Consider the following 25,271-nt stretch of genomic DNA (forward strand, 5'->3'; position numbering starts at 1 on the left):
CCAGGATAATCTCCTTAAAGTCAACTAATTAGGAACTTTAATTACATCTGCAAAATTACTTTCATAGCAGCACCTAGATTAGTATTTGATTGATTAGTGAGATAAGGTGTGTGTATACTACAAAAAAGATACTGCCCTCACTTTCATCCTTATAATTTAGCCAACCAAGTTGACACATCAAAAACCCATCACACTACCATTATCAAAGGTACTACAAAGGTATTACTTCATTCCTGTCTACATAACTGGAATAATCTCCTATTTGAAATTTCTAACTTTAGTCCCTCTCTTTCTTTTTATTAATGCTGCGTACCACTCCCATATTAAGCTTTCTAAAATGCTGCATTTCTATGACCATAGTTACATATCACATTTAAATTTCAGATGTAAAGACTATAAATAACCTAGCTAAAATATAAATATGCATGGAAAATACTAATATGGCAAAAATTAAGAACAATTACTTAATACAGCAGTTTTCTAAAATTTTGAATTAGTGCTATTTAAAACATAGGATCAGTTTTTTTAACTGAGATGAAATTCACACAACATAAAATTGACCTTTTTTTCCCAAAGATTTTAGTTTTTTCCTTTTTCTCCCCAAAGACCCCCGGTACATAGTTGTATATTCTTCGTTGTGGGTCCTTCTAGTTGTGGCATGTGGGACGCCACCTCAGTGTGGCCCGATGAGCAGCGCCATGTCCGCGCCCAGGACCCGAACCAACGAAACACTGGGCCGCCTGCAGCGGAGTGCGCGAACTCAACCACTCGGCCACTGGGCCAGCCCCTAAAATTGACCATTTTAAAATGAGTAATTTGGTAGCATTTAGGACGCTCACAATGTTGTGCAAAACCTTTCATCATCCCAAAAGGAAACCTCAATCCCATTAAGCAGTCACTCCTCATTCTGCCTTCCCCTCTGCCCCTGACATCCACTAATCTGCTTCCTGTTTCTATGAATTTACTTAATCTGGATATTTCCTACAAATGTGACTTTTTGTGTCTGGCTTCTTTCACTTAGCATAACGTTTTCAAGCTTCATCAACGGTATATCATATATCAATACTTCATTCCTTTTTAGAGACGAATAACATCTCATTATATGAATATATCACAGTTTGTTTATCCATTCATCTACTGATGGACACTTGGGTAGTTCCAACTTTTCACTAATGTGAATAATGCTGCTATGAACATGTGTGTACATGTATTTTTTGAGTAACTGTTTTAAATACTTTTGGATGTACACTTAGCAGTGAAATGAATATGGCAATTCTATATTTAACTTATTGAAGAACCAACAAACTGTTTATTTACAGTGGCCAAATCATTTTATATCCCACCAGCAATGTATGAAGGTTTCAATTTCTTCACATCCTTACCAACACTTTTTGTCTGTATGTTTTAGATTAAAGCTATCCTAGTGGGTGTGAGTGGTATCTCATCATGGCTTTGATTTGCATTTCCATGATTGATGTGCATCTTTCCATGTGTTTCTTGGCCATTTCTTTATCTTTTTTTGGAGAAAAGTCTATTTAAATTCTTTGCCCATTTTTAAATTGAGTTGCTTGGTTTTGTTCATTGTTAAGTTGTAAGAATTCTTTATATATTCTGGATACTACAACCTTAACAGATATATGATCTTCAAATATACTTTCTTATTTTGTATGTTGTCTTTTCACTTTCTTGATAATGTCCTATCATGCATAAAAACTTTTAATTTCAGTGAAGTTCAGTTTATCCTTTCTTTTGTTGTTACTTTTGCTTTTGGTGTCATATCTAAAAACCTATTGCTAAATCCAAGTTTATGAAGCTTTACCCCTATGTTTTCTTTTAAGAGTTTATAGTTTTAGCTCTACCTTTAGGTTATTGATCTATTTTGAGTTAATTTTTGTATATGGTGTGAGGCAGGGGTTCAAGTGAATGTTTTGGTATGTGAATATCCAGTTGTTGCAGCACCATTTTGTTGACCATTTCTTTTCCCTTGCATGTTTTTAGCATCTTTGTCCAAAATCAATTGGCCATATAGGGATGGGTTTATTTATGGGCTGTCAATTCTATTCCATTGGTGTATATGTCTATCCTTATACCAGTACCACATTGTTTTGATTACTGTAGCTGTGTAGTAAGTTTTGAAATCAGGAAGTGTGAATCCTGAAACTCTTCCTTTTTTTTTTAAAGGGTAGTTTTGGGTATTTAGGGCCTCTTGTGATTCCATATGAATTTGAGAATCAACTTTTCCATTTATGGAATTTTGATAGGGATCACATTTAATATGTAGATTGCTTTGGGGAGTATCAATATCTTAACAATATTGTCTCCCAATCCGTGAATGTAAGATATCTTTCCATTTATTTTGATCTTCTTCAATTTATTTCAGCAGTGTTTTATAGTTTTCAGTATATGAGTCTTTCACCTTGGTTAAATTTACTTCTAGGCATTTTATCCTTTTGGATGCTATTTCAAATGAAATAGTTTTCTTATTGGATTGCTCATTGCTCGTGTATAGAAATACAACTGCTATTTTTCTTGTTGGTCTGGTACACTGAAACTTTGCTGAATTCATTTATTAGCTCTAGTAGTTTTTGGTGGGGGTTCTTTGGGATTTTCTTTGTGTGAGATCATGCTGTCTAATAGAGAGAGTTTTCTTTCTTTCTTTCCAATCTTGAAGCCTTTTCTTTTGTTGACTAAAATGCTCTGAATAGAACTTCCAGTACAATGTGAATAGAAGTGGTGAAAGTGAGTGTTCTTAGCTTGTTCCTGATTGTAGGGGGGAAAACCTTCAGCCTTTTATGATTGAGAATGATGTTAGGTGAAGGCTATTTAAATGCCTTTATCATATTGAGGAAGTCCCCCTCTATTCTTAGTTTGAGTGTTTTTTTTAATCATGAAAGAGCGTTGGATTTTGTCAAATACTTTCTCTGTATCAATGAGATGATCCTGTGGTTTTTATCTTTCATTCTATTAATGTAGTAAATTCCATTGATTTTCTTATGTTAAACCACTCTTGCATTCCTGGGATAAATTCCACTTGATTATGGTTTATAATGTTTTTAACATATGGTTGGATTTGACTTGTTAGTATTTTGTTGAGGATTTTTGCATATATATTCAGAAGGGGTATTTGACTTTTCTTTTAATATGATGGCTTTTTATCAGAGTAATGCTGACTTCATAGAATGAATTAGGAAGTGTTTTCTTATATTCCATTTTTTGGAAGCATTTGAGAGGGATTGATATTAATTCTTCTTTATATGTTGGTAGGAATCACCAGTAAAGCCAACTGCTTCTGTACTTTTTTTTGGTGGGAGATTTTCAAAAAATTATTAATTGAATCTCTTTTCTTGTTATATGTATGTTCACATTTTCTATTTCTTTTTGTATCAGTGTTGGTAGTTTGTGCTTTTCTAGGAATTTGCTCATTTCATCTATATTATCTAATTTGTTGGCATGTAATTGCTCATAGTATTCTTTTGTAATCCTTTTTATACTGTAAGGTCAGTAATAATGTCCTTAATTTCATTTCTTATTTTAGTTATTTGCATCTTCTTTCTCTCTCTCCTCATGAAAATTAAAAGAAAATTGTGCATTGAAAGACACTAGCAACAGAGTAAGAAGACAACTCACAGAATGGAAGAAAATATTCGCAAATTATATATCTGATAAGAGATTAATATCCCAAATATATAGAGAACTCTTAAATTCAACAAGAGCACAACCCAATTCAAAAATGAGCAAAGGACTTGAATAAATATTTCTTCAAAGAAGATAAATGAATGACCATTAAGGACATGAAAAGATGCTCAACGTTGCTAATCATTAGGGAAATGCAAATCAAAACCAGAATGAGATACCACCTCACACCCATTAGGGTAGTTACTATAAAAGAACAGAAAAAAATAAGTACTGGTGAGGATGTGGAGAAATTGGAACACTTGTGCACTGTTGGTGGGAATGTAAAATGGTAAAGCTACTGTGGAAACCAGTATGGTTGTTCATAAAAAAATTAAAAATAGAATTACCATATGATCCAGCAATTCTACTTCTGGGTATGTACCCAACAGAATTGAAGTCAGGGTCTCAAAGAGATATTTTTACACCAGTGTTCATAGTAGCATTATCCATAACGGTTAAAACATAGAAACAAACCTGAGTGTCCACTGACAGATGAATGGATGAGAGAATATTATTCAGGCTTGAAAGGAAGGAAATTATGCAATATGCTATAAAGTGGATGAACTGTGAAGACATTATGCTAAGTGAAATAATTCATTAACAAAAGACAAATACAGTATGATTCCACTTAAATGATGTACTTATAGTAGTCAAAATCTTAAAAAGACAGAAATTATAATGGTGGTTTCCAGGGACTGAGGAGAGGTGAGTATGGAGAGCTATTGTATAATCAGTGCAGAGCTTCAGTTTTATAAAGATGAAAAGAGTTCTGTAGATGGATGGTGGTGATGGCTACACTATAATGTGAATGTATTTAATACCAATGAACTGTCCTGATCTTAGAGGAAAATGCTTTCAGTCTTTCACCATTGAGTATGATGTTCGCTGTGGGTTTTTTATATATCACTTTTATTAAGTTGAGGTAGTTTCTTTCTATTCCTATGTTGTGGAGTGTTTTTATCCTGAAAGGGTGTTGAATTTTCTCAAATCGTTTTTCTGAATCAATTGAGACGATCATATGGTTTTTACCCCTTCATTCTGTTGATGTGGTGTATTATACTGATAGAGTTTTGTATGTCAAACCAACCTTGCATTCCAGGAATAAATCCCACTTGGTCATGGTATGTAATCCTTTTAATATACTGCTGAATTTGGTTTTCTGGCATTTTGTTTAGGGTTTTTACATCAATGTTCATAAGGGATGTTGGTCTGTAGTTTTCTTTTATTGTATTGTCTTTGTCTGGCTTTGGCATCAGGGTAATGCTAGCCTTATAGGATGAGTTAGGAAGTGTTCCTTCTTCTTCAATTTTTTTTTGGAAAAGTTTGAGAATGATTGGTATTACTTATTCTTTAGATGTCGGTAGAATTCACAAGTGAAGCCATCTGGTCCAGGGCTTTTCTTTGTTGGGAGAGTTTGATTACAGATTTAATCTCCTTACTAGTTATATCTATTCAAATTTTCTATTTATTCATGATTTAATCTTGGTAAGTTGTGTATTTCTAGGAATTTGTCCATTTCATCTAGGTTACCCAATTTGTTGGGATACAATCATTCATAGTACTCTCTCGTAATCTTTTTTATTTCTGTAGAATTGGTAGTAACATCACCACTCTCATTTCTGATACTAGTAATTTGAGACTTCTCTCTTTTCTTCTTAGTCCATCTAACTAAAGGTTTGTCAATTTTTTGATCTTTTCAGAGAGTCAGCTTTTGGTTTCATTGATTTTCTCTATTGTTTTTCTCTTTTCTATTTCAATCATCTCTGCTCCAGTCCTTATTATTTCCTGTCTTCTACTAGTTTTGGGTTTAGTTTGCTCTTCTTTTTCTATTTCCTTAAGTTGTATAATAAGATTGCTGATTTGAGATCTTTCTTGTTTTTTAATGTAAGCTTTTATAGCTATAAATTTCCCCCTTAGTACCACTTCTGCTGCATTCCATAAGTTTTGGTATACTGTATTTTTGTTTTTATTCATCTCTATTTTCTTTATTTTCCTGCTTTTTTCTCCCCAAATCCCCCCAGTACATAGCTGTATATTTTTAGTTGTGGGTCCTTCTGGTTGTGGTCTGTGGGATGCCACCTCAACATGGCCTAATGAGTGGTTCCAAGTCTGCATCCAGGATCCGAACTTGCAAAACCCTGGGCCATCAAAGCGGAGCACAGGAACTTAACCACTCGCCCACGGGGCCAGCTCCTCCAAGTATTTTCTAATTTCTCTTGTGATTTCTTCTTTCATCCACTGGTTTTTTAAAAACTGTATTGTTTGATTTCCATAATTTAAAAAAATTTCCAGTTTCCTTTTATTATCAATTTCTAATTTCATCCTGTTATTGTCAGGGAACAACTTTGTATGACATTTATTTTTTATAAATCTCTTGAGACTAATTTCTGGCCTAACATATGGTCTATTCTGTAAAATGTCCTATGTGCACTTGAGAAGACTGCATCTGCTGTTGGGGGGTAGAGTGTTCTGTATATGTTTGTTAAATTTAGTTGGCTTTAAGACCCCTATTTCCTTGCTTATCTTTTGTCTTGGATTTCAAGTGAGTCTCCTGTAGACAGCATACAGTTAGATCACATGTTCTTATCCATTCTCCCAATCTCTGTCTTTTGATTGGAGAGTTTAATCCATTTACATTTAAAGTAATTACTTATAAGAAGGGACGTACTTCTGTGGTATAACAGCAATGTCTGCCCACCTCTTCACCCCTCTTTGATCAGAAGCAGCAATCAGCAATCAGAACACAAACACCTGGTATTTGAAGGACAGAGTCCTTTTTGCCCACATTGGCTCTTGCAAGCTGGTGCAAGCTGCTCTAGGAACACATGCACAGCTGCCTGCCATGTGGCTGGGGGTGGGACATGGGTCCCTGCTACTGTGCTAAAAGCTGAAATTTATTGAAATTAACTGCAATTTACCATCTGAGTCTTCTCCTTGAAGTTGCAAGTATTCAACACACTCTAGAGTTCTGAAATATATGACAGATTCTGCCAGTGCAATTGCTAGCTGGGAATACATATTCCTGGTGCTTCCTACTCTGCCATCTTCCCAGAATTCTCTCTCCTAATTCATATACATTTAAAGTACACTTAATTACTAATAAGAAAGCACTTTTGACATTTTGATATTTGTCTTTTGTATGTCATATATCTTTTATGTTCCTTATTTCCTCCATTATTGCCTTATTTTGTGTTTCACTGATTTCTTTTAAATTGTCACCTGAGCTAACAACTGTTGCCAATCTTCTTTTTTTTTAATTGCTTTTTCTCCCTAAATCCACCCAGTACATATTTTAGTTGTGGGTCCTTCTAGTTGTGGCATGTGGGATGTCACTGCAACGTGGCCTGATGAGCAGTGCCATGTCTGCGCCCAGGATCTGAGCCAGAGAAACCCTGGGCCACTGAAGTGGGGAATGCGAACTTAACCACTCAGCAATGGGGCTGGCCCCTCATTGATTTTTTTTATGGTATACTCTTTTGATTCCTTTCTTGTTTCCTTTTGTGAATAATTTTTAAATTATTTTATTTCTGATTACCATGGGATTACAATTAACATTCTGAATTTATAATAATCTAGTTTGAATGGATACCAAGCTAGCTTCAATTGCATACAAAAACTCTGCTCTTATACAGCTCTGTTGCCCCCCTTTTATCTTGTTGTCATAAATTACATCTTTATACATTGTGTGCCTGTTAACAGACTTATAATTGTTGTATTATGTGCTTTTAAATTTTTATTTAGTTAATTAATTTTCAGCTTTATTGAGATAAAATTGACCAGTAAAAATTAAAAATATATTTAAGGTGTAAAATGTGAGGTTTTGATATATGTATACATTGTGAAATGATTACCACCATCAGACTAATTAACATATTCATCACCTAACATAGTAACTTTTTTTGTGGTAAGAACATTTAAGATTAATTCTCTTAAATTATGCATTTCTTTTAAATCACGTAGGAAATAAAAGGAGTTACAAACCAGAAATACAATATTAGTGGCTTATGGATTTACCTATGTTGTTACTTTTACCCTTGTTTTTTATTTCCCAGAATGGCTTCAAGTGACTATCTCCCATCCTTTCATTTCATCCCGAAGGACTCCTTTAGCATTTCTCATAGAGCAAGTCTACTAACAATGAAATCCCTCAGCTTCTGTTTATCAGTGTCATAATTCCTCTTATTTTTCAAGGATCTTCTTGCCAGATATATAATTTTTGGTGGGCAGTTTTTTCTTTCAGCATTTAAAATATGCCATCCCATTACATTCTGGTCTTCATGGTTTCTGATGAGAAATCAGTTGATAATGTTTTTGAGGATCCCTTGTAGCTGATGCATCACTTCTCTGTTGCTGCTTTCAAGATTCCCTCTTTGTCCTTAGTTTTTGACAACTGGATAATAATGAGTCTCATTGTAGATCTCTTTGTGTTTATCCCTCTTGGATTCACTGAGCTTCTTGAATGTGTAAATTTATGTATTTTACCAAATTTGGGAAGTTTTTGGCTATTATTTCTTCAAATATTTCTGCCCCTTCTTTCTCTCCTCCTCTTCTGGGATTCCTATTATTAGTATGTTGGTACATTTGATGATGTCCCACAGGCCTTTTAAGCTCTTGCTTTTTTCTTTATTCTTCTCACACTGGTCAATTTCAACCCACCTATTTTCAACCTTGATGATTCTTTCTTGTGGCTGCCAAATTGCTTTTGAAATATTCTAGTAAATTTTTCACTTCAGTTATTGTGTTTTTCAGCTCCAGGATTTGTTTGGTTCCTTTTTATAATACTATCTCTTTATATAGATTCTCTTTGTGCTTTAGACATTCTTCTTCTACTTTGCTTTAACTCTTTGTCCATGGTTTCCTTCAGCCCTTTGAGCATATTTAACATAGTTAAAGTCTTTGTCTAGTAAGTCTAATATCTATGTTTTCTCAGGGATGATTCCTTTTAATTTTTCCTGGGAATGGGCCATACTTGCTTCTTTCTCTGCATGCTTTATAATTTTTTTGTTGAAAGCTGGACATTTCATTTATTATAATGTGGTAACTCTGGAAATCAGATTCTTCCTTTTCCTCAGGGTGTGTTTTTGTTGCTTGCTATAGTCTGTAGCTGTTTATGTGTTTAGTGCCTTTTCTAAACTGTGTTTGTAAAGTCTGTGTTCTTTGTCACATGTGAGCTCTGAAGTCTGTTTCTTTAGCTTGTGTTTAGCTAGTGTTTTGACAAAGATTTACTTGAATGCCAGGAGCCAGAGAGAGAGAGAAAAAAAATAAGAAAATCAAAGAAAACCCTCACCCAGTCTTTTCAGATTGTGCTGGGGCGCTCCAGTGCTTAGACAGACCTTAGTCTTTATTTCCTGCTTGCACAGAGCCTAGAAATCAGCTGGAGCTGAAAGCTTTAGGGTTGTCTCATGTATCTTCTGAGCATGCATGCTGCCCTGGGCATGTATGCAGCTTTCTAAATTACCCAGTATGCAGGGAAATTTTTAATGCCCTATATTCCTCAAGAAACCCTCTCCCCAGGTTTATCCTCCCAGAATTTAGGTGCTGTATTGTATACCTCAACTGTAATCTTTTGCCCCAGGCAGCTGTGGGTTGCTTTTTGCCTTACAATGTTTTTGAGGAATGCTTGCTTCTTTTCTACCCTGAGTGAGTTCTGAATTAGGCAAAACAAAAACAAGCACCATGCATCAGTCCTTCAGGTAGCCCCAGAGTGATTAGAACAAACACAATTCTTTGCAAATAAGATGTGCTCTGTTCCTTCTGGAACCAGGGACCAGGGTCCTGCACTGAGAACAGGGTCTGCTGTCTTCAAGACCACCAGAAAGTTGGGGATGGAACAGGACAAGGGCAAATAGAAATGTACAAAGCTTTCCTACTGTTTTTAAGCTGACTTTTTCTTGATTCAGTGCTCGCTTGGTTGCTGTTGAGCTTTGACTGTTCCAAAGTTCTGACAAAGTTGATTCTGACAGTTTTTGCTTGATTTTTGCATGTTTTTGTTGGAGTCAGCCCCTTTGAGCTGTCTACTCCACTTTTTGCTCCCAGAATCAGTTTTTAAAACATAAGAACCAAAACCAAAACAAAAGACAAAATAAAGCCTGGTGCTGATCATTTCTCTCTTTTGCTCATACGGTGGTAGAAGCTGCTAGTGCCTCATCAATATCTACTTCCCATGTTTCCTGGTTAGTGGATGGATCACCTCCACAACCACTTTCTCTTTTTCAGCTAGGGGCACATTTCCCTGACTTGCTTATGTTTATGTGTAGTCAGATACAAAGTGCTGGCCAATATGGCCTAAACAGAAGTTGGCGTGCACCTTCTGGAAGGGGTCTTTAAAGGGAGGATGTCAGTCTCCATCATTTCCTTTTTCCTGCTGGCTGATAAAACAAGTCTCATGAAATACAAGATGAAAGCTTTTTTTCTGAGGATGGATGGCTAAAAAGATAGACCTTGTCACCAAGAACTCCCATATCTGAGTTGCACTAATTCCAGAGTTTTGTTTTGTCTTTTTACATGAGAGAAAAACAAACTTCTAATTTCTATATGCCTTGGTATTTTGGGGTTTCTATGATTTTTGCTGAATCTAATTCAAATACATTCCTCATTCTACACAGGAGAAAGTCCACACAACTTAGATGGAATGTTGTGGAAATCTTTTGGGTTAGGGGTTATTTCACTCCAGTATATTTTCTAACTTATTATTGGTATATAGGAAAGCAGTTTTACTAGTTTCAGAGCATTATCCTCTGATTTTGAGGGAAGGAGGTTCTAGGAAGACAATATTATCTCAAATGATGATAATTTTTTTCTCATTTCCAATATTAATGTATTTTTCTTATTGTATTAACCAGAACCTTAATTTCTTCTTAGCTGATCCCACCACTCCACAGTGGCAGGATATCAGTAGCCATATTTGTGCAACCTGATTTCAAATTTCTTGCTACACTTTCTTAAACCTGGGGTGGACACCTGACCCAAGTAGAGTCAATGTGCAACCCTTTAGTTGGAAGTTTAGAGTTGGAACTAGGTCAGTCACATCTCAACCTATCTTCAGGACCTTCTGTATCATCTGCAGTAGGTCTGTGTGAACTCCAACCATAAAATTAAGGGCATCTCTCCTCAGGTGCCCATGTGGACCTCTCATTTCCTGCCCTGGGGCTTTGTTGATACTGAGGCACAAGGTCTGTGAAACTCACAGATGGACCTCATGGATGGAGAGGGCACACACCTCTCCCTCCTGGGCAAACCTTCAAGAGGTGGAGAGCTAGCAGATAAATTCCTCTCTTTTCTTCCTGACACAGTTCATGTGACCTTGTGGGGCAGATCAAAGAGATAGAACAAGCATACTTAGCTTAATAATGCACTCCCACCCAGGCTCTCCTTCCTTGACTCAGTCCTCTTCTCTCTGACTCCTACTACTAGGACTGTGCTCTTATATAAGTGGAAACACATGCATCTTTGCCCCAGGCTGAATTTTCTGAGGAACCCAAGCTAAGATAGGAATCAGTAAAAGTGCTTCACTATATATGGAAGATAAACACATAGATATGGAGAACAGATTGGTGGTTACCAGAGGGGATTGTGATGGGTAGAGGGTGAAAGGGGGTAAAAGGACACATGTGTATGGTGATGGATGGAAACTAGACATTTGGTGGTAAACATGATGCAGTCTACACAGAAGCTGAAATATAATAATGTATACCTGAAATTTATATAATGTTATTGATGAATGTGACCTCAATTAAAAAAGAAAAGAAATGATCATGTGCATTTGAGATCTATGACCATCCATCTTCCAACCACCACAGACACAGTGCTGCAGAGAATCATGTTTTCCCAAGAACAATTGTAAAGTTAATAGCCTTAGAGCACTAGAAACCAGAGATGGAGAGAAAGAGAGAGTTCCTTGAATGTGGAACAAATTTCCATTTCTGGGTTCAAATTCCTACACTCCTGCCTTTGGTTATATGAAGACTTCCTCTTACAATATATTACCCTTTCTTTTCTTTTTTCTTTTTTTTGTGAGGAAGATTGGCCCTGAGCTAACATCTGTGCTAATCTTCCCCTATTTTATGTGGGATGCCACCACAGCATGGCTTGATGAGTGGTGCTATGTCTGTGCTCAGGATCTAAACCTGTGAACCCTGGACTACTAAAGTGTCGTGTGCAAACCCAACCACTATGCCACTGGGCCAGCCTCTATATTACCCTTTCTTAACTTAATGGCAGCTTGGATTGATGTAGTGGCTTTGTAATGTGTCAAGTTGGCTAAGTTGACCTGCATTTACTAGAATCCTCTTTCCTGTATATTCCTGAAGGATCACAAGAGAGATTCTTAAGGGAGACTTTGTTGGGGGGGGGAGTGAAGCAGCAGCTATTTTGTAGCTCACACATGTTGTGTGTCTGACAGTCCACATCATTAACATGAGGCAGTGGCCAGGCTGGCAACTGCGGCCTTCCTCTGGATCCTCTGACTCCTGAATGAGGTCATGTGTTTAGCTTCATGACGAAGGGCCCCAGTTTTGCAGGACAATCACACCACCAAGGTCAGAAGCAACAAGAACTGACATGGGTTTCAACTCATTCTTATGGGGTTCTGGCATGTGCTCATGGCCTCCAGCTTGTTCTTGCTCTCTCTCACTTCACATCCATCTTCCCCTTCCAACCACCTGCCCTGTGAAAAACAAGCTCCAGTATCAGATGCAGACCACATGGAGACTGACAAACTAGCTCCTGCAATTGTGTAAGGCCAAGTCTCTGGAGCAAAATCTCTGTGACAAATCCGCATATGATTATGTATGTATATGTGGATCATGTACATATTAGCGGTTCTGCTTCTTGGATTGAACCTTGGAAGTTGCTTTGAAGAAAGTGAGAAAACGTTATTGGACACCAGAGCAAGACCCTTGTTTTGTACCAGTTTACCAATGCTACCTGAAGTTACATGGAAAGAAGAAAATATATCTAATGAACTGAGTTATCTAGCAAATGAGGTTTTCAAGCAAAGTATTGAAGATGCTGCCTGGTTTCCTTCTTGCTGGTTATAGTAAAATGTGATAGGAGAGTGATAACTTGAGAGAAAGACTCAAACAAAAATGAGGCTGAATTAATGGTTTTCAAAATGTTCAGCCTCTCCATGTGGCAAATGATGCTAAAATTAAAAATGGCTATTGAGTAAAGACGAAATACATGGAACTACCAAGAAAACCTGGTCTAAAGATGAACCTGAGATGTGACTGTAATGTCTTTTCTTAAAACTTCAGAAAGATCAAAAGTTGTGCCTCGGAGTATCCTTCAGTCATACAAAAGGCCCTCACCATAGATTAAGAGTGTGCCTCACAGAGTCTTCCAAACAGTAGGGTCTCTAGTAAGTTTTAGGGGGATGATCCTCTAGAGGAATCCAAGAAAATGGTTTATTTAAAAGAAATTTGTGGGTGTGGCTCTTGTCTAAAAGAGTGAACCTGAAAAGATTCATGCAAGACCCATAGAGTTTTTAATAGTATTATGTCACCAGAAGAACTGCCAGCTTGGACTGAAAGGGACAGAGACTGTATGAATGACAAAGGGCTTTGGACCCCCAAAATTCTATTGCCAGGAGGCACACCAAGAAAACAACTCAACTGAAGACATGCACCTTTTAGGAAATAGGAAGGATGATGAGTGCAGCGCCAAAAGACCAGAGGGAAGAACTAAGAGCTTTGGAAAATTATTCCCAGGCTTTCAGACCTAGTCGAGGAACTTCCACATTTGGTCAGCCAGATTACAGAATTGCCTGAATTCTGTATGTTATGAATCTGCCTCCCACCCCCCCCTCCTTCTGAACAAGAATGACCCTGACAATTATGTTATGCTTGTCCCATCGTTACATGTTGAGTGTGTGTAGGGTAGGTTGCTTGTCTCTGTAGTTTCACCTATGTTCAGAAAAAGGAACCTGAGTGGTGTGCTGTACTTAAGGAACTAGTCCGAGGTGCCCCATGAGCACCTGAGCTTGATTTAGATGATCAGATTCTCAAGTCTGAACTGATGCTGCAATGGGATACACCTTTTGGGAGCCTTGGGAGGGGGCACTGCATGTATTTTGAGTAACATGAATGACTGGGAGGCCAGAGGGCAGATTGTGGTAGATAGCCTCTAAGACATTCTCATATCCCCGATTCCTGGTATCCATTCCCTTATGTAAGCCCCTCCCCTTGAGTGTGAGCTGGATTTAGGGATTCACTTCTAACGAATAGACTACAGCAGAAGTAATAGGATGTCATTCCAATAATAGGTTATACGAAGACTGAGGCTTACATCTTGGGCCTCTCTCTCAACACTTGCCCTGAGGGAATCCAGTTGCCATGATGTGAGCAGCCCTGAAGAGAGGCTCACATGGCAAGGAACGGACATCTCTGGCCAATGAGACCTGCCAAGGCTTATGTTAGTGAGTGTGGAGGCACAATCTCTCTGTCAAGCCATGAGGTCACTGCAGCCCTGGCTGACACTTTGATTAAGCCAGGGGCACCCAGTTAAGCCAAAGCCAAATCCCTGACTCACAGAAGCTATGAGATAATAAATGTCGTTTTAAAACAGTAAGTTTGGGATCACTTGTTTTGCCACAATAGATAATACAGTTGGCTTCTGTTACTTGCAACGTAATGGGTCATAAAAGACACATTACATGATACCCAAAGCCCTCCACAATTCAGTGCAAATCAGCTTTCCAACTTTCTGTCCCACCATGCTTCATGACTCTCCACAAGACCCAGACTGTCCTCAAGCACACTTTTATGCTAAGGATTCCCAAAGCAGATGACCCTGCCCTTCTGAGCCTACCTTAATCCTCAACTGATGCTCCAAACTTTTTTGATCAGCTCATCTGACTTGATCTCTTTGTCCTCTAATACTTGTAAGCCCTTGGCATTTTACTCATTAGGACAGTGGTTGTCAACATGGGATCTCTGGACCAGCAGAATCTGGGAACTGCAGATTCTTGGGTTCTACTCCAGACCTACTGGATCAGAAACTCAGGTGTGGTGCCCAGCAAACTGTGTTTAAACAAGCCCACCATGGGTTCTGATGCATGCTCAAGTTGAATAAGCATGGCATTAGGATATTATAGCAAAGCTAGCTTTTCATAAATAAATTTCAGGTCTCCTTATCTAAATTATAAGCTCTTTGAAGGCAGAAACCAGGACATGTTTCTTTGTATGTCACAGTATGCTGAGAGCTTTATGTGTCAAATATATCAACACATTTGTTTATTACTATTTTCACTGGGATGCACTCCAGGGAGGTCACTGCCCCGTGAGCCTCTACCTGGAGTTTTTGGGCCTTCAGAATCCCTTAGAAGTTTTAAAAAAATCTTTTACTACAATGATAACAAATGTTAGCCATAAAATATCAGTAGGAAGCAAGAGATCTTTTTGACTTTTATTTTGACATCTCGGCTAAAATGAACAAGGGAAATAGAGAAAGGATAGGGTTTCAGATTATCAAGTCACCATTTAGGATGTATAATAATGAACTTGGACATTCTTATGTCTGTTGTTGAAAATGAAAATGGGTGATTAATTTATTTAAGATAAATATGTCCTTTTTGTTATGATGTATTTGTTTATTATTTGTTTGTCCTCCTCACTGCCCTGTGAGATCACTGGGGACAGGCCAGTGTCTGACCTATCCACCAGGTGATGGTCAGCACCTGGCATGGGGCATCGTGCACAGCAGGTGCTCAGTATTTATCAAATGAATGATGACCCAGCACAATGAGACACAGGGGTTATCTGTGCTGTGAACGTACATGTCTTCACATAGACTGGAATCAGAGCTACATGCTGTCTTCCAGCACATGAGACAAAGTTGCGTATGGTGCTGCTGCTGTTTTACAAATAAGGTCAGATTCTATTGAATTTGGACATGATATTGAACTTTAGTTCGAATTAAGTTTCCCATTTACTGTTTCATAAAATGAATTTCTTTCTCTTTTTAAAGTCAAATTTATTGAGGTATACTTTATAGTATGATTCATCCCTTTCAGATATGCAGTTGTATGAATTCTGATGTACCCACTACTCCAGTTAGTTTCACCATCTCAGAAAGTTCCCACATGCCCCTTTGCATCTGTCCCCTTCCCTTGGCCTAGGCCCTGGCAACTACTGCTCTGTTCTCTGTCCTATGGTTATGTCTTTTCCAAAATATCACATAAAAGGAATTATACATTTTGTATCCATTTGTGGATGGGTTCTTTCACTTGACATTATTTTTGAAATTCATCCAAGTTGGTACAAGTTTATGTCTTCTCATTGCTGAGCAGTATTTCATTGTTTGAATTGGCACCATTTACTTATTCACCAGTTCATGGACATGTGGATGGTTTCTAGTTTTTGGCATTTATGAATAGAGCTGCTAAAATCATTTGTGTACAGGTTTTTGTGTAAACACACACTTTATTTCTCTTGGGTAAATACCTAGGACTGGGACTGTTGGGTCATGATGAGTATATGTTGAACACTATAAAAAAATGAAAACCTTTGTACCATTTTGCATCCCCACCAGCAATGTATGAAAGTTCCAGTTGCTCAACAATCCTTGCCAAGACTTGATATTGTCAGTTTTTCTTTTGTTTTGCTGTTCCAATAGATGTATAAAGGTATACTACTGTGCAGAATTTTTTTTAAAAATTACTTTTTAGAATTGAGGTATAAATTATACACAGTAAAATGCACAGATCTTAAATCTATAGTTCAATGACTTTTTTGAAACAAAATTTTTAAAACAATTATTTATAGGCAGCTTGCTGGCTCAGCCAAGGAGGCCTTAGCCCATGGTTCAGTCCTCACCTTGTGCCTCATGGGTCCCCACAGACCTGGGCCCAAAAGTGAGCATATTGTGCACTGCTCATTCTCCAGGCCTGGGTGGTCACCTGCACACGAGTGTCTCAGGTGTGCAAGCTGCAGGGTTGTTAATACTGGAGTGCAGGGAGGGTGTGTGGCAGGATGCAGCTGCCATTATGGTGCAAGCATGGTCACATGGTTGCTGTTCACCACAGCCACCAGCCCCTCCCATCCTGTTCTCTTTCTGGCTGGGCTGGCCTGGTCAGTTCCACAGGTGCCTGGCAGAGAGTGAGGGAGACAGAGAGAAAGAGGGGAGGGGGAGGATGATTCAGGGACTAGGAGCTGGGGAGCCCTTTGATGCCACAGACACATGTGATGCAAAAAATTGGGCAGCAGCGAGGGAGTGACATCATCATGGTGGAGTGGGCTCTCTCTGGAAACTCTTCCCTCTAAGATACAATGAAAAGGACATTCATATTCCAACAGAGGACATCCACACAACACAAAAGATGTCTCAGAGACCCATGCAGCCATACACCGGAAGGTGAACGTGCTGCAGCCCCCCACCTGAATAAGTGGAATGAGGTAAGAAAAATCTTCTCTTACTCGCTGAAGGGCAATGACCCAGGGATTGTACGTGGCTTCTGAGAGTAAAGGGGAGAGAGGGTGGTGGCCCTCTGTGGGAATACCATAGATCTCCAAGGTCCCTCACAGTCCAGTCGAAAGCCCCACACAGAGGTAACTAGCTACCGTGGGGGTGTCTTCATCAAGCCAATAACCCAGAAGAGCAGATAGCGAGGGTAGAGCAAGAAGCCCCTGAGATTGTGCAGCAGAAATAAAGTACCCCTCTTCCCGACTCAGCGCTCCTGTCCAGCACCTGGGAGCTGTGCTGCAGATCACGGCAGGCTCTGAATACACAGCTCTTGACCCCCACCCAGTGGTGACAGGTGGAAGTAGCGATCAAATACTACCACAATGCAGAAGCACAAATCCATGCCATCTAGCAGTATGAAAAAATATATTAAATCTCCAGACCAGAAGGAAAATGACGAGTATCCAGAAATCAACCCTGAAGACGTAGAAATCTATAACCTAAATGACAGAGAATTCAAAATAGCTATCATTGGAAAACTCAACAAGTTGAAGAGGATGCAGATAGTTCAATGAATTTAGAAGCTACTACACCAAAAAGATTGAAACTATAATGAAGAACCAATCAGAAACATTGGAGGGGATGGCCCCATGGCCGAGTGGTTAAGTTGGCATGCTCTGCTTTGGTGGCCCAGGGTTCAGATCCTGGGCATGGACATGGAACCGCTCATTAGGCCATGTTGAGGCGGCGTCCCACATGCCACAACTAGAAGGACCCACAACTAAAATATACAACTATGTACTGGGGGGATTTGGGGAGAAAAAAAAGAAATATTGGAGATGAAAAACACAATGGATGAGGTAAAGAATAGTATGGATTCCCTGAACTAAGAACAAAAAGAAATGAAGAAACTTTCTGAGAAATATCCAATTCAATTAGGAAATGTAACATAAAGATTATAGGTATTCCAGAGGGAGAAGAGGAGAAAGGAGCAGAAAGCTCCTCCTCCTCCATGTGAAGCATTTCTATATTTCTGTCCTCAATATTGCTGATTCATTCCTCCATGATATCAGCTCTATTCTAGAGCCAACAGATCTCCTTACTATATTAATGTAAAAAAGACCTCCTGCAAGGCATATAGTGGTGAAGCTGGCAAAAGTCACTGACAAAGCAAAAATACTAAGGGCAGTAAGGAAAAAGAAAGTAACTTACAAAGGAACCTCCATCGGGCTTTCAGTGGCTTTCTCAGCAGAAACCTTACAGGCTAGGAGAGAGTGGAATGATATATTCAAATCTTTGAAAGACAAAAACTTTCAGCCAAGAATACTCTATCCAGCGAAAATACCCTTCAGATATGATGGAGAAATTAAAACTTTCCCAGATAAACAAAAGCTAAGGGAGTTCATCACCACAAGACTCCTGACTCCTTGACAAGAAATCCTCAAGAAGATACTCATAGCTGAAATAAAAAGAAGAAAGGGGTTATGAAGCCCTAAGGAGATAAATAGGCAGACAAAAAAAAAAAAAATGTAGCTATCCATCAGAACAGGTTGTCAAACACTGAAGTATAACATTAAAGATAAAGGGAAGGAAAACCTCCCAAACAAGGATAATCTTGTCATTTTAACCACAAAGTCACAACACAAGATGGAACAAAATGATAAAAACAACTTAGGAGGGGAAGAGGAAAGGGACTGAATTGGCTTAGTCTAAGGAAATAAAAGGTCATCAGAAAATGGACTATCTCATCTATGAGATTCTGCATACAAACTCCTGGTAACCACTAAACAAAAAAGTAGAACAGAGACACAAATAATAAATAAGGATAAAACTAAGAAAATCAGCATAAAAAACTACCAAACCAAATTGGTAGTCCAAAATACACTGGACAAGAGACAAAGGAAATGCAGGAGAAACAGAAAATGAGCAATAAAATGGCAGCATTAAGCCCTCATATATCAATAATCACTTTAAATGTGAATGGATTGAATTCTCCTATCAAAAGACACAGAGTGGAGAGATGGATTAAAGAACAAAGCCCAACAATATACTGCCTCCAGGAAACACATCTCAGCTCCAATGAAAAACACAGGCTCAGAGTAAAGGAATGGAAGGCGATATTCCCAGCTAATGGCAAACAAAAGAAAGCAGGTGTTGTCATACTTATATCAGACAAAGTAGACTTCAAGACAAAACAGATAAAGAGAGACAAAGATGGGCAGTATATAATCATAAAAGGGACACTCCACCAAGCAGACATAACACTTACAAATATCTATGCACTCAACACAGGAGCAGCAAAGTACATAAAGCAACTAGTAACAAACCTAAAAGAAGACATTAAGAACAACATAATAATAGTAGGGGAACTCAATACAAGAGTGTTATGTCCTCTTGGTGGAATGTCCCTTTTATCCCTATATACTGCCCTGCCCCTTTTTGTTTCTCATTGTCTTTTATGTCTCAAAGTCCACTTTGTCCAATATAAGTACAGCAATACCTGCTTTCTTTTGCTTACCATTTGCTTGCAGTATCGTCTTCCATCTCTTCACTCTGAGCCTGTTTGTCATTGGAGCTGAGATGTTTCCTGGAGGCAGCATATTGTTGGGTCTTGTTTTTCAATCCATCCAGCCACTCTATGTCTTTTGATTGGAGAATTCAATCCATTTACATTTAGAGTGATTATTGATACATGAGGGCTTAATACTGCCATTTTATCTCTTGTTTCACAGTTGCTCTATATTTCCAATGTTTCTCTTCCTGTGTATTTCTGACTGCCATTTCGGTTGGTGATTTTCTATGATGGTTTTCTCAGTTTTTTCTGTTTATCAGTTGTGTCTCTGTTCTGATTTTTTGTTTAGTGGTTACTATGAGGTTTGTATAAAACATCTTGCAAATGAGCTATTCCATTTTGATAGCCTTTTGTCTCCATTATCCTAAGTAAGTTCCATCCCTTTCCTCTTCCCTAAGTTATTGTTGTCACAAATTATTCCATTTTGTGTTGTGATTTTGTGATTAAAATGAAGTGTTTATAGTTATTTTTGATGCTTTCCTTCCCTGTGTCTTTGTTTGCTAACTTGTTCTAATAGAGAGCTGCCATTTCCTGATTTTGTCTATTTACCTTTGTTCAACGTTTTGTAAACCTTTTCCTTTTTGTTTCAGGAGTCTGGGCATTCTTGTTCATTTCTTGTAGAGTGGGTCTTGTGGCGATGAACTCCCTCAGCTTTTGTTTATCAGGAAAGTTTTTATCTCTCCATGATATCTGAAGGATATTTTTGCTGGATAGAGTATTCTTGGCTGAAAGTTTTCGAAATTCAGTATTTTGAATATATTATTCCACTCTCTCCTAGTCTTTACAGTCTCTGCTGAGAAGTCTGCTGAAAGCCTGAGAGGGATTCCTTTGTAGATTACTCTCGTCTGCCTTGCTGCCCTTCATATTTTTTCTGTCATTGACTTTTGCCAGTTTTACTAAAACAGGTCTTGGAGAAGGTCTTTCACATTGATGTAATTAGTTCCATTGGCTTCACTTACTTGTAATTCCAGTTCCTTCTCCAGGTTTGGGAAGTTCTCAGCCACTATTTGTTTAAACAAGCTGTCTGCTCCTTTATCCCTCTGGAATATCTATATCTATCTCCCTTTTGAATACTTATAATCCTTACGTTGCATTTCCTAATTAAGTTGGACATTTCTTGGAGAATTTCTTCATTTTTTTAGTCTTACTTCTCTCTCCTCCTCCACCTGAAGCATTTCTATATTTCTGTCCTCCAAATTACTAATTCTGTACTCCACAATCAACTCTGTTTTTTAAGGTTTCTAGACTTTTTTTTCCCTCTCTCACTCATTGTGTCCTTCATTTCCCACACTTTTGTTTGGTGTTTTTTAGAGTTTCAATCTCTTTAGTGAAGAATTCCTTCTGCTCATTAATTTTATTTGTGAGTTCACTGAACTGTCTTTGTGAGTTTTCTTGTAACTTGTTGAGTTTCTTTATGATAACTATTTTGAGTTCTCTATCATTTAGATTATAAATTCCTGTGACTTCAGGATTTGTTCCTGGAAACTTGTCATTTTCCTTCTGTTCTGGAGTGTTAATGTATTTCTTTATGACGTCTGAGGAAGCAGACCTTGCTGGTGCATAGTATGTCACCTATTCCACCTACCACCACTCAGGGTGGCGGGAGCTGTGATTTCTGAACCTGCTGCATCTGCTGGAAGTTGTGCCCACCCACTGGAAGTTTTGCCAATAGGGCTTGTCTGCATTTGCTTGCCGCTGGTACTTGGTGGGTCATATATGCAGGTGCTGGCACTCTGGTGTGAATCTGCTGCCCTGGCCCATAGGCCCAGCTGCTGTGCCAGGTGGGAAGCAATGGGAGGGGAACTTTCTTTCACATTTTTGAGCCCACTCTGCACTCACTGGCGGCCTGCCTGGGTTGCTGGGCTTGGTGGTGTGCCCATGCAGTGGCTGAGATGCTTTGGTGTGGAGTTCCTGTGGGCTGAGATGCAACTCCCAAAGTGAAAGTGGTCACATGGAGGACTCCTTTTCCTATGCCTCCTCTTAGAGTTGTGTGCCAGCTCAGCTGCTGTGTGTGGACCCACAACCTAGACTGCTGTTGCTGGGGTGGGAGAGGAGATCTGCTCACCTCCTCTCACTGCTTGCCTGGCGTCCAGCACCCCCACATTTAGACGTATGGCTGTGAGGACCTCTCAAACATCCTATTGTGCTGTGTGGGTATCCTCTGTTGATTAATGAATGTCCTTTGGTTGTATCTTAGTGGGGAGAGACTATGGGGACAACTCACTCTGTCATGATGCTGACACTGTAGTATAATATTGCTTTCTTTTATTTCCCTAGGAATGCAAATCTGTCCTTGTGATATTGTGATTTATAACAAGAAATACATATTTCTTCTTCTCCATTTATGGCTCAGAGCTCCTAAAACCTTTGAGATTTACTGTGATGAGAGCAATAAATATGCCTTTATGTTAATCAGGTGACTTTTGGAAAGTCCCTAGGTAACCTAAGGATGGGGATTGGTCACCAGAAGAACTAAACATGTGATTACAGGGTGGTCCAACCCCCCCACCTCTGGGCAGGGGAGAGGGGTTGGAGATTAAGTTCAATCACCATTACCCAGTGATTTAATCAACATGTCTATGTAATGAAGCCTCCATAAAAACCTAAAAGACAGGGTTCAGAGAATTTTTGAGTTTGTGAACACATGGAGGTGCTGGGTGGGTGGCACACCAAGAGAGGGCATGGAAACTCTGGGCCCTTTCCCCATACCCTGCCCTATGCATCTCTTCCTTCTGGATGTTCCACAGCTATATCCTTAATAAACTGGTAGTCTAGTAAGTAAAATATTTCTCTGAGCTCTGTGAGCTGCTCTAGCAAGTTAATCAAACCCAAGGAAGGGGTTATTGGAACCTCTGATTTATAGCCTGTCAATCAGAAGCACAAGTGACAACCTGGACTTGCAATTGGTGTTTGAAGTGGGAGGGGGACAGTCTTGTGGGACCGAGCCCTTAACCTGTGGGATGTGACACTATCTGCAGGTAGTGTCAGAATTGAGGTGAATTGTAGGACACCCAGTTAGTGTTGAAGAATTGCTTGGTGTGGGGAAAAAATACGCACATGGGAATTAGACTGTCAGAATCTGAATCCTGTATTTGGTGACTGGAAGGAATTCCTGATTCCTCCTAGATTTGAATTGAATTGCAGCTGGGCCTCAGCTTTAATTGTATTGAATTCAACTGTGACTCTCACTCTCTATACTCCAATATCACTACCTTTTTAATCTTGTATTTGAACTAGGGGGGGTTCACCTTTGGATTTAGCTTTGATAGGGCTCCAGAATCCAATCACAGTGCGAATGCACAGGACTGCACTCCCAGTTTTGTACCTACTGCCACCTTCTCAGGAAAACTTGGGCAGGACTAGGGGGAAAAGTTCTTGGGACAAGTGATTTTGCATTTTCAGTTTTCACATTCCAATCCATCCTACAAGACCATATTACTTGTCAGAGGCTCAACTGTAATCAACTGATTTCTTCTCATCTCTGTATATTCTCTCCATCTATGGCAACCAAGTCCAACTGCCAACCCATGCCTTCACCACTCAACCCTCTGAGTATGGAAGTTGCACAGCTCTTCACTCTCTTAGGAAGGGCTTGTGTCTCTCTGGAATTAAGTTCAAGTTTCTGTATAGATTGTCTGTCCAAATCCCATAGAAAAGTACACATTTTATTTTGCCTTGTTTTTTCTTGTAAACTAGTGAAGGTCTTTAGTGTCCTTTACATCCTAAGCCAAAGTGAAAGTATGGCATTTTCTGATAGAGATTTTAGATGCAGTCTCAAATAAATCTCTGATAAAAGTGAATAAGCATGGGTAAATTATATCTCAGTATTTGAAAAAGGCTGGAACTCTAGGAACCTTAACTAAATTCTCAGCCTACTTGCAATTAAGTGTGTGAGAAAGTTAACCCTCTGCTACCTTTCTTCCTCCCTCTCATGGGCTGGAAGGACAGGGTGCCACCACCCAGCTTTGACTGTGCAAACAAGGGCAACGGCAGAATAACAAACTAGAAGGGAACTGCATCCTGAACAACCTCATGGTGCAGAGCCACTCATCCACCCTGAGCCACCCTCTGACCTCTGCACTATTATGGGAGTTATACTGTATTTTTTTTATTTTTTGGTGAGGAAGACTGGTCCTGAGCTAACATCTGTTGCCAATCTTCCTCGTTTTGCTTGAGGAACATTGTCCCTGAGCTAACATCTGTGCCAAACTTCGTCTATTTTGTATGTGGGATGCCACCACAGCATGGCTTAATGAGCAGTGCGTAGGTCTGCACCAGGGATCCGAACCTGTAGACCCTGGGTGGGCAAAGTGGAGTGCACGAACTTAATCACTATGCCACTGGGCCAGCCGCTCTAAGTATCACTCCATTTTCTTCATGGAAATGAGTTTTGGTCTTTGTTACAGAAGCTGAGCCTATGCTCTAACTCAATGGTCTTCAAACACTTTGTCTCCTAAATAAAAATTTTAGAAATTTGTATCCCATCAGACAGTTTAAACTAGACATCTATTTGTTCTTTATATCCTAAAACTTTGCAAAGGACACAATTTCTGCTCTACTGGTTTATCACACAAATGCTTTAAATATGTCTTCATTAAATTCTCAAAGCTACACGTTACTTAGGCAATTTATGGTAAATGTCCCCATGTTTAATGTAATTGACAAAACCAGTTCTCATTGTCAAATCAATTAGCCAAGTCAGATTACTTCCTATCAGAAAATGTCTTTGTTTTTTAATTTTATAGATGTTAGCCCAGGCCAACCATATCACTACTGAATCCTAATTCTAGGATTAATATAGAAATTCCTTCAAACTTTTAATGCCCATATAACTTGCAGAGAGTCTTCATGTATCCCAAGGGTATATAAACTCCACTTGGAAGGCCACTGCCCTGAGTAGCACACTCTGTCTTAGCCCTATCTGTGGCACCAGCTTCGTGTCCCAGGACTCCTCCTGGATTCCCCTCTCTCAATCCCATTTGATCCATCAGCATGACACAACCCCACCTACCTCTCTAACCTTGTCTCCTAACATGCCCTTTGTTCTCAATGCTCCAGCCACACTGGTCTTGCTGCTTTGTCCTAGACAAGTCAAGCTCGTTCCTTCCACTTCCCCTTCCTGGCATGCCTTCTCCCAAACTTTTACATGACTGCCATGACATGACTTTCAAATGTTACCTACTCAAGGAGGCTTTTCTGGATCAGTTCATCTAGAAGATAACTGCCAAGTTGGTTTTACACTTTACATCAGGATAAATTCCAGATGGAACAAATATTTAAATGTAAAAAATGAAAACTTAAAATTCCTAAAGGAAATAATGGGAGGTTAAAAAAAAATCTTGGAGTGGGGAGGACCTTTCTTTAGAATTTTTTTTACGGGATGTTGTATGGGATAATTTCAAAGTTCTCATCTAGTTCTTAAAATTTTTATGATAATATGTGGAGTGAAAAAAAACTTATATAAACAAAGTTACAGCACAAAGGTGCCTAGTCACATGGCTTATTTATTGCTACCATATTTGGGAGGCTTGTTTCTGGAGTAATTAATTTACTTTAAATGGGAACTTGTTTTGGTTATTGGCAGGCTACATTTTTTGAACAGACTTTTCAATGAAAACTGAATGTG

The 25,271-nt window shown here is 38.9% G+C and overlaps 1 protein-coding gene across 2 annotated transcripts in view; it reads right to left on the reverse strand.

The window, feature by feature from the left end:
- Positions 1 to 562: 562 nt before the first annotated feature.
- The window catches only part of TUBGCP5 (tubulin gamma complex component 5), a 75,975-nt gene continuing 51,266 nt past the window's right edge, over positions 563 to 25,271 (reverse strand). The window contains exon 24 of one of the 2 annotated variants that reach the window (XR_011424565.1): positions 563 to 787. The gene's annotated coding sequence lies outside the window, so the exon portion shown is untranslated. Of the gene's footprint in view, positions 788 to 16,079; positions 16,760 to 25,271 lie in introns of those variants that run through there. The other variant, XR_011424552.1, reaches the window with a different exon arrangement.

Source organism: Equus caballus, chromosome 1 (genome assembly GCF_041296265.1).
Source record: "Equus caballus isolate H_3958 breed thoroughbred chromosome 1, TB-T2T, whole genome shotgun sequence".
In the NCBI taxonomy this organism is placed as follows: domain Eukaryota; kingdom Metazoa; phylum Chordata; class Mammalia; order Perissodactyla; family Equidae; genus Equus; species Equus caballus.